The following is a 15,372-nucleotide window of genomic DNA, read 5'->3' as shown; positions in this document are numbered from 1 at the left end:
TCAACTAGGGTCATGACCCCGGAGTCCTGGGATCGAGTCCCACATTGGGCTCCCTGCTCAGCAGGGGAGGTCTGATTCTTCCTCTCCTTCTGCTGTTCTCTCTCTCTCTGTCAAATAAATAAATAAAATCTTTAATTAAAAAAAAAAAACAAGGTCAACATTACATTGTAAGGAGAGCTTGTTGGATGGGATATGTTGTAGTGTCCACTTATGGAATAGTCTGCCAGATTATATAAGTGAGCTATAGACTTAGTAAGATAAAGCCCTCAACCCATAATCAAACAAATGCATATTAAATGCAGCAACAGATCAAAAGGCTCAACAAAACTGTTTCAGTGAGACAGAATTATTAAAAAACAGAAGCATAGAGCATAACAATGTGGGATGATTTATTATTTTTTTAAAGATTTTATTTTATTTGAGAGAGAGAGCACAAACGGGGGGTGGCGGTGGGAACAGGCAGAAGAAGAAGGGGAACCAGACTCCTTGCTCAGCAGGGAGCCCCATGTGGAACTTGATCCCAGAACTCTGAGATCATGACCTGAGCTACCCAGGCACTCCAGTGTGAGACCACTTAATGCAGATGCAAATAGCCTAGCAGACCTCAGTAACTCCTAGGAGTCTAAGACTAAGGAGTCTACATTAACACATTAGTGTTGACTAGGGAGTAGTGTTAATGTTGAATCTGAACCTTCTGTTAAGAAGTGAAGGATGGAGGGATGCCTGGGTGGCTCAGTCGGCTGAGCAGCTGCTTGTAGCTCTGGTCATGATCCCAGGAGCCTGGGATCGAGTCCCAGTATTGAGCTCCTTGCTCAATGGGGAGCCTGCTTTTCTCTCTCCCTCTGCAGCTCCCCCTGCTTGTGTTCTCTCTCTGTCAAATAAATAAATAAAATAATAAAATAAATAAAATCTTAAAAAAAAGAAAAGTGAAGGGTACGATGATATACTTTGGAATGAGTTCCATCAGAAATCATTAAAATAATGTTTTTATTTTTATTTTCATTTTCAAAATTTTTTTAAAGATTTTAAGTAATCTCTATGCCCAATGTGGGGCTTGAACTCACAGCCCTGAGATCAGGAGTCACATGCTCTACGAATTGAGCCAGCTAGGCACCCCTGTTTTGGTTTTAATTTTTAAAGATTTATTTATTTATTTTGAAAGGGGGGCCACATATGTGAGTAGGGAAAGGGGCAGAGGGAGAGAATCGCAGACTCCCCACTGACCATGGAGCCAGATGGGGCTTGAACTTACAACCCATGAGATCATGACCTGAGCTGAAATCAAGAGTCAGATGCTCAACTTGACTGTGCCACCCAGGTGCCCAGTTTGGTTTTTAAATAGTTGATAACTTCAGTAACACATTAACTTTCCCTCATCATGATATATAAATATTACTATAGTATCCTACAATTATTTTATGTTCTACCTTTCATTAAGCAACTTACCTTAGAATTCTCTTGGAGATATCATTCCATTATCTTCCAGTCTCCATTGCTGTTGAAGAGAAGTCTGCTGAAAATCTATTTTGGGTCCTTCGTAAGTTATCTGTCTTATTTCCCTGGCTGCATTTAAGATTTTTTTTTTCCTTCGGTGTACTGTATTTGCTCTTATATATATGTCCACCTGTGAAATTAAAAAAAAAAATTCTTCTTGGGGCACCTGGCTGCTTCAATTGGAAGAGCATGCAATGCTTGATCTCAGAGTCATGAGTTCAAGCCCCCAGTTGTGTGTAGAGATTACTAAAAAAAAATAAACTTAAAAAAAAAAAAAAAACTCAGGGCGCCTGGGTGGCTCAGTGGGTTAAGCCTCTGCCTTTGGTTCAGGTCATGATCTCAGGGTCCTGGGATCGAGGTCCACATCAGGCTCTCTGCTCAGCAGGGAGCCTGCTTCCCCCTCTCTCTCTGCCTACTTGTGAGCTCTCTCTCTCTCTCTCTCTGTCAAATAAATAAATAAAATCTTTTAAAAATATTAAAAAAAAAAACTCTGCTTAGGGTTTAATAGGATTCTCTAATCTGATGACACATGTTATATAATAAAAAATTTGGTCTTTGTCCTGGGTTCCTGGAAAGGAGCTTATAAACACTTCCCAATTTTTCTGGTGGAGTATCTTTGTTAATCATGGTGGGGTCCTTAGATCACATCTGAGTTTATGTTAATGAGTGACGCTGAATGGGGGCTGTTCACACCAGAAAGACTAACCACGTGATTAAAGGGTTGGGTATTTTAGCCATATGATATTAGTCCAACTTCCTCTCGGGAAGGGAGGGGGCTGGAGAGTTAGCTCAATCAGTCACGTGTATATAATGAAACTCCACAAAGATTGTGGGCAGCCCTGCTGATGTGCTGGGAAAGTGGCATGTCCTGATTCCATAGGGAAGGGGGCATGAAAAGTCTCTGTTCGGGACCCTTCCAGACCTCACCTATGAGTCTCTCCATTTGACTGGTTCTGATCTGCATCCTTTATAACAAAACCATGATTAAGTATAGCCCCTTCTTGAGTTCTATAAATCATCGTAGCAAATTAAGGATCCTGAAGGGGTCATGGGGACCTCTGAATTTGTAGCCAGTTGGTGAGAAGTGAGGATGGTCTGGGGACCCCTTGAACTGGCAGTTGGGGTCTGAGTAGCGCAATCTTATTTGGACACTGCGCTCTTAACTTATGGAGGCTGTGCTAACCCTGAGTGATTACTGCCAGAATAGCTTTGCAGTCTTACACACATCTTTCTTCACTCTGCAAAGATTTCAGTGTTGCACACCTGTGGTCATCAAATACTATACTGGCTTATGAAAGAGCAGTAATGACTACCCAGTGCCTATTGTTCCAAGTGGAGCAAACGGTGGACCCTCTCTCTGCCTGGCATCAAAGGCATGCCATTCACCACAGAAGAAACAATGCCATGCCTCTGATGTAGAAATAAGACAGTGTAAGGTAGAGGCAGTGTGGCCAACGGCATTAATGTTTCTTTAGTGGACCTTACTGGAGCTCAGATCTCTTTTCAGATTCTGGTCCTTCTCTTGATTTCTTTGTGACCTTGTTTCTAAGAGCCACACACCTGAGACTTTTTTTAAAAAGATTTTTTATTTATTTGAGAGAGAAATCACAAGTAGGCAGAGAGGCAGGCAGAGAGAGAGACGTGGAAGCAGGCTCCCTGCTGAGCTGAGAACCTGATGCAGGGCTCGATCCCAGGACTCTGAGATCATGACTGGAGCTGAAGGCAGAGGCTTAACCCACTGAGCCACCCAGGTGCCCATCTGTGATTCTTTTTAAGGGACTGCTCCTGGGCTGCTTCACCCAGGTTTAGAAAGCCAAAACTGCTCCATTGCTTATGTCCCCTGGGACCAGCCCTTAGCCAACGACTGACACCTGTGGAAACAGGCAAGCCTTGCTCCCTGCCTTGAGTTGGGATAAACTCTGAGGCATGATTTATACTCCAGAATCCCCTGCAGAGTGAGGCTCAGCCCAGGACTTTGCCTGATATTATATCCTTACTTAGCTTTGTCTCATTCTCTGTTTTGTTCACCTACTCCTTTTCTGGATTCTCCTAGGAACACTCCATAGTAAATCACTTACCCACAAATCCTTGACTCAGAGTCTACTTCTGGGGAACCTAACCTAAAATAGCTCGCAATTATTCACTGCCAAGAATGCCTGCCATGTGACTTGCAATGCCTGGGGGGAGGGTAATCTATTTTTCAGTCTCCATTGAGTCAGGCTTGGCCATATGATATGCTCTGGCCAATGGAATGTGATGAGAAATAATGTATGCTACATGTTACTTGAATCTTAAGAATTATCACATGTAACTACTAGAATTGCTCTTTTCTCTGGGGAAAGGCCAACATAGGGGTTGCTCCTTCAGCCTGGGTCCCAGAACAAGACATGGGAAGAACCACAGCTGACACATAGCCAACATGTAACATGAGCAAGAATAAAACTTTACTATTGAAAGACAACAATGGGGCGCCTGGGTGGCTCAGTGGGTTAAAGCCTCTGCTTTCGGCTCAGGTCATGATCCCAGGGTCCTGGGATCGAGCCCTGCATCGGGCTCTCTGCTCGGCAGGGAGCCTGCTTCCTCCCCTCTCTCTCTGCCTGCCTCTCCGCCTACTTGTGATCTCTGTCTGTCAAATGAAATGAATAAAATCTTTAAAAAAAAAAAAAGAAAGACAATGAGATTTGGGAGGTTTTACTGCAGCATAACTTACCAGCTAGAATATAGGCAGCGTAACATAGTAGTTAAGAGCATATGTCCTGGTGTTAAACAGCCTAGGGTTAAAGCCAAACTCTACTGCTATCTGTATAACCTTGGCCAAGTTGCTTAGCCTCTCCAAGCCTCATCTTCTCCATTTGTAAAATAGGGAAATTAATGATATCCACTTCATAAAGTCATTGTGGAGATCAAATGAAAAAGTGCTTCAAACAGTGCTTGGCACATGGTAAATGCTTGATAAATATTAACTAAAGTGAACTATAAATATGAACTGTGGATATCTCATCCCCAATTTTTCAATGTTTTCTCCCACAACCACTGAGTTTGTTCGTTTCCTCCCCAGCATACATTCCACTCTTCCCACAGTCTTGATTTCTATCTGAAGATCTATCAGGTCCTGGGGAAGCTGATTTCACTGTGACTTCACTTGGCCCAAGACGAATCAGTGTGTTGGTAAACTGGATCCCAGAAGGGTGGGGAGGGAAGGCAATTTCCACAGTGTAAATACACCCTACATAGTCAATTTCAAGCTACCAAGGGAATTGGCTTGCAAAATTCTTGAATATTTAACAATCACCTGGGGAGCCAGGACTAGTTGGCCCCAGTCCATCATAAGCCACCCCTCTAGCCCTAATACATAAATTCAAGCTGCTCTAATCTGTGAGAATCTCAGGATTTCTGCAACTCTAATCAAACATAAATAATTCGTGCTGTAAAACAGAAAAGAACTTTCCAACATGTATTATGTTGAATGTAAGAAATTGCCAATATTTAACTAGTTTTGATCTACGTGAGGGAAAATTTCATGATTCAACTTAATGTAGAGCGAATACACAGGAAAATATGGCAGAAGAGCAAGGAATGAGGAACGATGGAAGGAAAGAGGAGGAGGAGAAAATGGAGGAGGAGATAAAACCCATCAAAAGAAATAAATGTGAACTATGACCATGTGGCGTTCAAAGAAAGATGTTAATTCTTCACTCCACAATGGGTATTAAACATAATTTTGGATAATCAGCTTCTTTATTATTGAACTATAGACACTCTGGGAAGTATCCTATTTTACCTCACAAGCCTTTCCAACATCTTCATTCTTCCCTCTTTGTTTTTATGGTACTTAACCTAGACGCCCTTTCCATCATGGGCTAGAAATTCAGAAAAGTATCAGGAGATATTTTGGCCAGTACCTTGCGGCAGGTTTGGGGGCAAATCAGGTTTACGCTCTGCAGAGAGTTCCACTTCCCTATGGCGTTTTTCTCGCTTCATGTGCCTCGAGTTGGGGCGTGAGGGACCCGAGTGCGGGCCAGGTCCTTCACCTGCCTGAGTTTCAGGTCACTTCCCTGTGCGGTGGGGAGAACTCCCCTCGGTGGTGGGCCGTGAGGACTAACCAAGGAAATTCAGGTAGCGGGCAGGGAGCTCGACCACGAGCCGTCCTTAAATAGGACAACGTAGTCACCCCGGGGATGCTACAGCGCTCAGCCCCCAGCAGGTCAGACCACCAGGGCCAGGGACCCAATGCATTTCCAGAGCGCCCGCCTTCGCCGCTTCCCAGCATCCCCTGCGGTGGGCGTGGCCCCGCCTCCCAGAAGGCCCAGCAGATGGGCTCGGACGCGGCCACAGAAGCGTGAAGTCCCCTGGGGGGCGTCAGGTCCGTGGGACCCCGGCCCCGCCCCCCCTTCCTACCGCGCAGCCCCCAGGGGCAGCACGCCCTCTGGGCACAGATAACACTAGCACACACCTCTTCCCACGACAGCGGGCTCTGCTTTCTGCCCACGTATTGACACACCTCTCCCCCATGCTGAACGAAGGTACCGCATCATGGCACTCGGGGCATGCGCACACCGCAGCACGGGGCATGTGCATACTGGTGGCACTTGTCAATCCCCGACGCCGATCGCAGTATTTGCTCAGCTCGCGGAAGACGACATAATTCACACGACACAGCACACGCAACACATACGTTAGCACACCAGTTACACAAGCACACGCTGCAAACACCATGTTTTTTTTTTTTTTTTAATTTATTTACTTGACAGACAGAGATCACAAGTAGGCAAAGAGGCAGACAGAGAGAGAGGGGGCAGCAGGCTCCCCACGGAGCAGAGAGCCCCATGCGGGGCTCTATCCCAGAACCCTGGGATCATGACCAGAGCTGAAGGCAGAGGCTTTAACCCACTGAGCCACCCAGGCGCCCCCAAACACCATGTATTTTGCAGAGATTACACGAGTCACTCCCATCACACACAACAACACACGTTCCCTCCTCACATAGATGACATGTGTACATTGCACACTACACCAAAGACAAAATATATGCTTTTTTTTTTTTTAAACATTTTATTTATTTATTTGAGAGAGAGCATGAGCGAGGAGAAGGTCAGAGGGAGAAGCAGACTCCCCATGGAGCTGGGAGCCCTATGCGGGACTCGATCCCGGGACTCCAGGATCATGACCTGAGCCGAAGGCAGTCGCTTAACCAACTGAGCCACCCAGGCGCCCGACAAAATATATGCTTAAACCTCTGATTAAAAAAAACACATGATTACACACAAACGACATGCATACTACCCACACCACACTAAATAAAACACATTACACAAGTCCTAAACATAACCCACGCATCTTACAAACACATACACCATAGCACAGCTTCACACACTTAGCAACATGCACAGGACACACAAGACCCAAATGTACCGGTAAATCCACAGTGCACCCACCTAATATGAATAATCACACACACTCTCTAGGAGCAGAGAGATGGGGACTGCGGAAGCACAGAGCTAAGGGGACTCAGGTGTGGCTCTCTGAGCGCTAAGTTCCATCCTCTGACTTGTCTGTAAAGGGAAATGCAGCTGGGGGGAAATGCCTAGCTCTCTGCACCTTCAGAAAAGAAAGAAAGAGAGAGAGGAGGAGAGAAGGAAGGAATGAAGGAAAGGGAAGGGAGGGAGGAAAGGAATGGAAGGAGAGAAGGAGGGAGAATCTAACCACACCTGACTTTGGGGTTTTACCCTTGGCCAAACACTTTTACTGAAGTTATCTCATCTTACAAAACCTGTGAAGTAGGTAGCGTAGGTGCTATTATGACAGTGATGCTGGAGTAGCACGGGCAGCTGCCTGAGGTCACAAAGCATAGGTCAGGCAGAGCAAGTCTGGAAGCAGCCCCATCTCCCAGATCACCCCACCCAGGCTTCCCCCTCCTGCCAGCTGTCTACACAGCCCCCCTCCTTCCCCTATCCTGGCTGAGACACTGTGGCTACAATCAAGAAGCCACCTGTCTTGAGCCACCGCCTTCAAAAGCCTTTCATTCCGTCCTAATGGGGCAAGGCGCCCAGGCCGCCCCACCCTTAGGGTGGATTAGGCCTCCGCCTCCCTGTTGGGGTTTAAGGTACATCAAAAGAGCTCCCAGCGCCAAAATAGCTCTCACAGGCCCTGTCTGGTAGCTTGAAATCACACCATGAGAGATCTCGTTTAGGTAAAGTCATTGTGCTTGGAAGGCCCCTGCTCCAAATGCCCCCTGTGTCCCCGAGACAGCCTCCCCCACTGCAGCTTCCAGGACCGCCTAGCTGCTGTTGTCTTTCCTGTCACTCTGTGCATTGCAACAGACATTGCCTAACACCAGCTTGCCGATGGGACTGGATTGTTTCTAGCAATCCTGTGGGAATGGGGCACAGGATGGAGAAGTTTGATCCTGGGTGAGGGAAGTGTGAGAAAAGTGCAGAGTGAGTTGGAGAGGGGAAAACAGGATCCGATGGGTATGGGGACAGGATGGAGAAGATGGGGACACACCCTTGGGAGGAGTGGAGGAGACCCTGGGTCCAAGAGTCAGAGCGAATGCCATGAGCTTTCCGGAGGGGGTGGTGGTAAAAGAAGGTCGAATGTATATGGTGGGCAAATGTGGGGGATGGGGAGGTTGATGGGAGAGAGCTATTTGTGGGGGTCACTCTGGCTCATTGCTGGCAGCACCCCAATCAGGACACTTGAACAATCATAGGTTATTCCTCAATGGAAGTTGCAGAAGAAAATGTAAGTTCATGGGAAAATGTTTGTGATATATTGATAGTGAGAAAAAAGGAGGTTTCAAAACAGGAGGTAGAATGGGGTTCCTATTTTGTAACACTGGCTGGAAAGATATCAAAAAGTTCACCGTGGTTATCCTTGCTCTAGGGAGGATGACTTCGCATTTCCTCTTAGACCCTTTCTGTATTTTCCAGATTTTCTACAATGAACTTGGAATATGACTGTTGTCCCTATCAGAAAGAGTTATTTCAGATGAAGGAAGACTCACTGAACCCTTACAGAGTGCTTATTAAATTCTGCAGTGCTGGCACCCCACATAAGGCAGAGAAATCTAAGCCATGACCGCTGTTCTCAGATTACCCTTAAGTACAGTCATAGCACAGGGATTCAGTTCTGTGCACAAAAAATGTGGCCTCTGGAACCAGACTGCCTGGGTTCAAGTCCCTCTTCTGTAGCTTCCTAGCTGTGTGACTTGGGGCGAGTGCCTTGACCTTTCTGTGCATTGGTTGCCTCATCTGTAAAATGGAGTAATAATAATACCTGTAAGAATTAGTTGAACTGATCCACGTGAACCCTTAGAAGAGCAGCTGGCAGTAGCTAATCGCCACGTAACTGTGAGCTGTTATTGCTATTAGTGGATAAGAGCTTTGCCTCTGGAGCCAGCCTGTCTGTATTCAAATCCGTGTTCTGTCTCTGTCTGGTTTGGGCAAATGATTTCATCTCTGTTTCTACCTCAGTTTCCTAGTCTTTAAAGGGGGGATGAAAGTGATGGTTCATAGAGTTGTTAAGAAAACTCACTGAGTAGCTATGGATAAAGTGCTTAGAACCGTACCTGGCACATAGGAAATACTTAATAAGTGTCAGCTGCTATAATACTATTGTTGTTATTACCACTGGGGAGGCGGGGATGGGGGCACCACCAACCAGAGCGCTGCAGGTAGAGCCAGTTGTGGGGCGGTCCAGGGTACATGAGATGAGCTGAGCTGAGCACTGAGGATGGATAGCCCCATCCACTCTCTGGCCTCTCTGGTATTCTCCTGCAGCCCATGTTATTCTGGCCTTTAAGTTTTATTGTTTTATTATTTTTTCTTATTAATGATTTTTATTTACTTATTTATTTTGGTGGGGGTGTAGAGGCAGAGAGAAGCAGACTCCCTGCTGAGCAAGTAGCCCAGTGGATTGGGGGGGGGTTTCCATCCCAGGACCCTGCCTGAGGTCATGACCTGAGCTGAAGGCAGATGCTTCACCGACTGAGCCCCACAAGCACCCTGGTCCTTTAAGTTTTAAAACTGTACCCTGCCTCCCATGGTGCCAGTCCTTGCACATACACCACTACCTCCCTGAGATTTATTTAGCTATAAACACTGTAGATTTATGATGAAGCTGATGAAGGGAGGCTTTCAGGACTTATTTGCATGGGAAGGGCCTGACAATGTTATATTTATAATTGTGTGTTCTTTTTCTTTCCATCATTACATAAATTTCAGCCCCACCTGGATCCTCCCTTCATTTTAGGAAGGGGGCTCCTAATTCAGACTTCTGATAAAATCCAGTGCCTTTCTTTAACTGGGCCTGGTCACTGAGAACTATCCGGGTGGGATTTTTGTCCATGGGAAGCTGTTTTCCTTTGTGACTGGTGCATACTACTTTCTATTTTTTCCTGCAGACAGAGCCTCTACCTGTGGTAATGTCATGAATGAATGAATGGATGGATGCATGCGTGCATACACTCTAGGTCTGTTTTGTTCTCAAGGAAAACCAGCAGAAAATGGCTTTGTTCTTGGAGCAAAGCCCCTGGCAGACAAGTGAAGCTGGAAGGCTTTTCGAATCTCTGTGGAACAAAAAGCCTCTGAAATCCCAGAGTGGCTGGCAGCTTAGGAATTTGACCACAGGTCTAGCTGGGAAAATGTGTTAAGTCTGGAGACTTCCAGAAGCTGAAATTGATGAATAGTCACAGGTCAGGGAGAGAGGATTCCTATCATACCTGCGTTCTTTATAGAGAGCTCGTGTTCTCCTTATATGTAGGCTTCATTAATACTGCTCGGCTGGGCCACTTTATTAAAGATTTATGTTGTAATTTAAAAATGAGCAAAAGCAACAGGAGAGGAAGCTTGCTTGTCTGAGTATTAGGCATGAATTTCCAGTGTATCTCTGGCTTTCTGGACTGTGTTTGAGGGGACTTTGTCAGGCCATGCTCACAACCTTGCAACTAATTCCATACTGAATGCTTCGCAGTCTTTGTGATCGTTTTGTGTCCCCCAGCTTTATCTCCTCTGTGACTGTTAACTCTGGGAAGGTGGGGACTTTCACATCGTGTCCTGGACAAACACTCAAAGCTGAAGAGTTGGGGTAATAAATAGGAACGATGTTTAATTTTGTATCAACTCAGTAGCCACCTGTTTGGTCAAACAGCAGTCTAGAAGTTGCTGAGAAGGTATCTTTTAAACGTGATTACCACTTGGGGCACCTGGATCGTTCCATGGGTGAACCGTTTGACTCTTGATTTCAGCTCATGTCATGATCTCAGATGGTGAGATCAAGTCCCATGGTGAGCTCTGTGCTCAGTGAGGAGTCTGCTCTAGATTCTCTCTCTCCCCCCACCTCGCCCCTCCCTCTGCTTGTACACACTCTCTCTCTTAGAATAAATAAAATCTTTAGATGTGATTAACATTTAAATCAATAGACTTTGAGTAAAGGTGATTATCCTCTTTAGTTTGGTGGGGGAGGGGGACTCCTCCAGTCAGCTGAAGACCTAAGAGAAAAGATGGAGGCTCCCACCCCCACTCCAAGAAAGGAATTCAGCCTCTGGAGGGCCTTCCAACTGGAGACTGTAAATGGACTCTTGCTGAAATTGCCAGCCTGCCCTACGTTGTGGACTCAGTTCCCCAAAAGCATAAAACCCCAATACCTTACAATCAACCTCTCTGTGTCTGCCTGTCTCTGTATATATATCGAGAAAGTAGAGAGTTTTTATTCAAACTTTTATAAACTGAAATGGCATAAAGCAAAGAAGCAACTTTCACAAACTTATATAGAAACATTTTTTAAGGTTCCCAAACCCCCTGATAAACCTCTCTTAGCTTTTCTATGATATTAGGACACATCTTGCTAGTGGATGCACAAAATAAATTGAGATAAGGCACAAACGTTCACAGTTCAAAGCTAGGACAGCTTGATGCTGAGCAGCTGAGTGTAGTTCCCAGGGGAGGAGCTTGGTGGCGCCATTCTCGCTGCTTCCTCGCGAGGCCTCTGTGACCACAGGTTGCAGAACAAACACAGAGCGCTGTTTTCACTTTTAGCCTCTTTTTCATAAAAGCGATAGTCCTCTTCAGATTTCTCTTGGCTAGCAAAAACAGGTACAAATGTAGGTCTTTCATAAAAACAAAGTGCGGTAGGACAGACTTTTGAAAAGGGAGGGATACCTGCCTATATATTTCATACGTCTCTAAAATTTGGTTCTGTTTCTCTAGAGAACAATAGTACAATAGGTCTGAAGATATGTTGTTTCCTTGCTCGGGACAAAATCATTCTTAATACCCCTTCCTTCCTTCCCTCCTTCCTTCCTTCCTTCCTTCTAGCAGGGAGTCTGCTTCTCTCTCTCTCTCCACCTCTCACCACCGCTCATTCTCTCTCAAATAAATAAACAATAAATAAATAAATAAATAAATAAATATCTATAATTAAAAAAAAAAAAAAGAAGTGAAGTTAGTTCTTCCTCAGCTATGCACCATGTAGTTAGCCAAATCTAAAACTACGTGTGTCAGATGACTGAGTGGCTCAGTCGGTTAAGCATCTTAGGCTCAGATCATGATCTCAGGGTCCTGGGATCCAGTACAGAGAACCACATCGGGCTCCTTGCTCAGCAGGGAGCCTGCTTCTCCCTTGGCCTGCCTCTCCCTTCCTTGAGATTGAGCGTGTGCTCTCTCTCTGACAAATAAATAAAATCTTTTAAAATAATGGAAAATATTCCTCTAAAATAAAAGACTACGTATGTTTGCAATGACAAAAGACTGTGGAGACAGCCAATATGTCCAACCACATGATGTAGTACCGTGCAATGGTCAAGGGAATGGGGGTCCTTCTCGGGACTGATGTAAGATACACTGAGCGGGGGAAAAAAAGCAAGGTGCCCCGCACTGGGTTTCTATTTGGATGGGTGATAGGAATCTATGCATACTTGCTTACAAGTCCACAGTCCCTCTTCCACAATCCCCAAATCCAAAATCTGTGAAAACCAAGTCTTTTCTTTGGTTTGTGGCAAATTTGCGTGGTAGCAAAACCGGACCTAAAAGGATGTGAAGACATTTGTGGTTGTTCTTTATTCTGTTATCGTCCTGTTTTCCTGGGACTGACAGGGTTCCTTGAGCAGAGCTGGAACTTTCAGTGCTCAAACCAGGATTATGAGTCATCCTATACAGAACCTATAGAGAGGGTGGGGGAAGGGGGCATAACTGAGTACATGTAGATGTTTGTCCTTATCTGTCTGAAATCAGAAAAGCTCTGGATTCGGAAACCGATCTGTCCCCAAGGGTTTGGGATGAAGGACTGGACCTGGACGTTGATGGTCTATCTCTGGCAGGAGACACGGGAACCAGCCCCAGGGCCTGGGAAGGAAATGGGTGGGTGCAGGGCGGAGATAGGCTGCAACATTTTCCCCCCGCATATTATTTCGCATCTTTTGACTATGAACCATGTGAAGGCATCATCTCCTAACAAAAATAAATACAGGAAATTATGGAAAAGCAGAACTCTCTGCACGTTTGACTAAACTACAAATAGAATCTGAAAGATTTGGAAAAACTGAAATCTCGGTGCTACCGTGGTGGGCGCCGTCCGAACAATATTTGTCTTTCTGATTCTGCTGATTCCAGCGTATCCTGTCCTCAGAGCCACTTCGACCACGGAGCCCGGGTTTGGGAGTCCAGACACTTGCTCTTAGTTTGGTAAACTAGGAACGCTGAGTGCGTCTCTCTCTCGCTCCGGGAGCAGCAGGTGGCCCAGGGCTCTGGCTTCAGGAGCCGGCTCCGCAGCCCCGGGCGATTTTTTTCCTGGTTAGTAGTGGTTATTATTATTTTGAAAAATCAAGAACAATCGTGCAGAGCAAGTAGAAACAGGCTGGGTCAGCTGAAAAAATGCCCACACGCTGCCGCCCCGGGTCTCTGGGTGATATAATTAGCCGGTTGTATCCAGCGGTGAGTGGGCGGCTCGCTCCCCCAGCACCGGCAAGGCCAAGGAGATGATGTAACAAAAGGCTAGCCCGGGCAAGGCCGAGCCTGAGCTGGGCCTCGGAAGATGCTGACGCGACGCTCTGTGGCGGGAGCGGGAAGAGAATGGCAGAGGGGGGCGGGGGACGGGGGAGAGTGGAGCCGGGGCGGGCGGGGGTGGGGGGTGGGAGTGGGAGGCGGAGAGCGGGGGGGGGGGGGGGGGGGGGAGGGGGGGGTGGGGGCGCGGGTCAGGGCTGCAGGGGTGGGGGTGCTGACGGCCCCGAAAGGGAAAGCCAGTCTTCTGTTCCACCCAGCCTTGCGCACCCCTCCTGCCCCCCACCCTTACTTGTCTCATGCTCACCCGGGTGGAAAGGTCTGACCAGAGCTTCTGGAGCCGAGGAGACTGGCTGGACTTCATCCGGGTTCCCAAAGCTGTGAGGGTGGAGAATGGGGATGATTCAGCCACCGGGGAGATTTTTCAGAACACCTGTGAACTTGTGTCACTGGCTGCCCCTCGCCCAATTTTAATTCCAGAGGTTCAGATAGGACCAGACATTGGAATATATTTTTTCATCGTAATATTGACTATTACAAAAATATATTATGAGGAATCAACCTACCTTGCTTCCTAGAACCCCCTGCCCAGGGCGGGGGGTGGGAGGAGGGCAAGCAGGCGATACACAGCACACCTCCAGGGAACACGGTCCACACAGACCCTGGATGTGGGTGACACAGTCCTTGTTTATTGTGTCTTCTTCCAGAGAAAGCCCGTGTGCTTGTGGGATCTGAACATTTTTCAGAAGGGGGTTCCCTTTCCTCCCAGTCTGGAGGTTGAGGCACACTGAGCTGAAAGGAACAAGTTCTAATGGGGGGTCTGGCCTCTACAGAGTGATAAAGGAGGAGTGGGTTCTTCTTCAAGTCTTCCCACAGCAAGCTCCCCCCACCCCCCACCAGGTCAGGTCCAGGCGGGGCCCACAAACCCTGGGCAAAAACCTGTCAGGGTCTCTATATCCTCATTTCAGGCAATAAAAGTCCCTCTCTTAGTAATCCTCCTAGGCCCTCAGGCAGTTTTCAGATGGATTTGCTGAGTAAGGGTTTTTCCTGCATTTCAGTGTTCTCAGCAGACTTTGATGTTGACTAGTAAAAACAAAACAAAACAAAACAAACCTGTGTACCAGAGAGGGGAAACTGGGTCCTGCTGTGCGGCTTTAGACAAGTCACACTGTCTCTTTGTGTCCTGGTTTCCTCCTTTGGAAACAGAGGTACGTCAGGCCTACCTCATGTTTTTTCATACTCTCAGGGAGGTTGGAAGATCACGGATGTGAAAGCACCCATTTTACAGATGAAGATATTGAAGTCCAAGTTAATGCAGCTCAGAGGTGGCACTGTTCCTCTTGTGGTGAGATCCAGAAACTCGGCAGGAAAACATCCTCTTATAGGAAGATGGGAGACAGAGCGAGGGGCTCTGATGTGCCTCTGTCCCCTGCTATGGTAGAGACAGCCTGCAGGTCATCACCAATCTGAGCCCCCATCCAGCGACAACATAGACTCTTGCATCTAGGCAGGGATGCATGACAAATTCTCACCTATGAAATATGGGTGGGAAATGTTGCATGTCACTTCAGAGCCAGATGTGAAGAAATGCATAGGCCTTCTTCCTCCTTCCTCCAGCTGGAAGCAGAGATCCTGATGTCCTAGAGGATGGTAGAGCCAAGGGCCAGAAAGAGCCCGAATCCCCAAATCACCTCATGGAGCTCGGCTACTTGCCAACCAGAACACCTTAGTTGTATTCATGTGTGTGGGAAAAATAAATGTCTCTGGGTTGTCTTGAAAATCAATTTGAGGGGCACCTGGGTGGCCCAGTCTGTTAAGCATCTACCTTTGGCTCAGGTCATGATCCCGGGGTCCTAGGATCCAACTCTGTCTTTGGGCTCCCTGC

The 15,372-nt window shown here is 46.8% G+C and overlaps 1 non-coding gene across 1 annotated transcript; it reads right to left on the bottom strand.

Moving 5' to 3' along the window:
* Positions 1–1,039: 1,039 nt before the first annotated feature.
* TRNAR-CCU (transfer RNA arginine (anticodon CCU)) lies at positions 1,040–1,112 on the bottom strand. The gene has a single exon. It is a non-coding gene; the product is annotated as a tRNA-Arg (tRNA).
* Positions 1,113–15,372: the final 14,260 nt, after the last annotated feature.

The sequence above is a fragment of the Lutra lutra genome, chromosome 6 (genome assembly GCF_902655055.1).
Source record: "Lutra lutra chromosome 6, mLutLut1.2, whole genome shotgun sequence".
Classification (NCBI taxonomy): Eukaryota; Metazoa; Chordata; class Mammalia; order Carnivora; family Mustelidae; genus Lutra; species Lutra lutra.
Note: the sequence above shows the minus strand (reverse complement) of the source record. Positions and strands in the feature narration are given on the sequence as shown.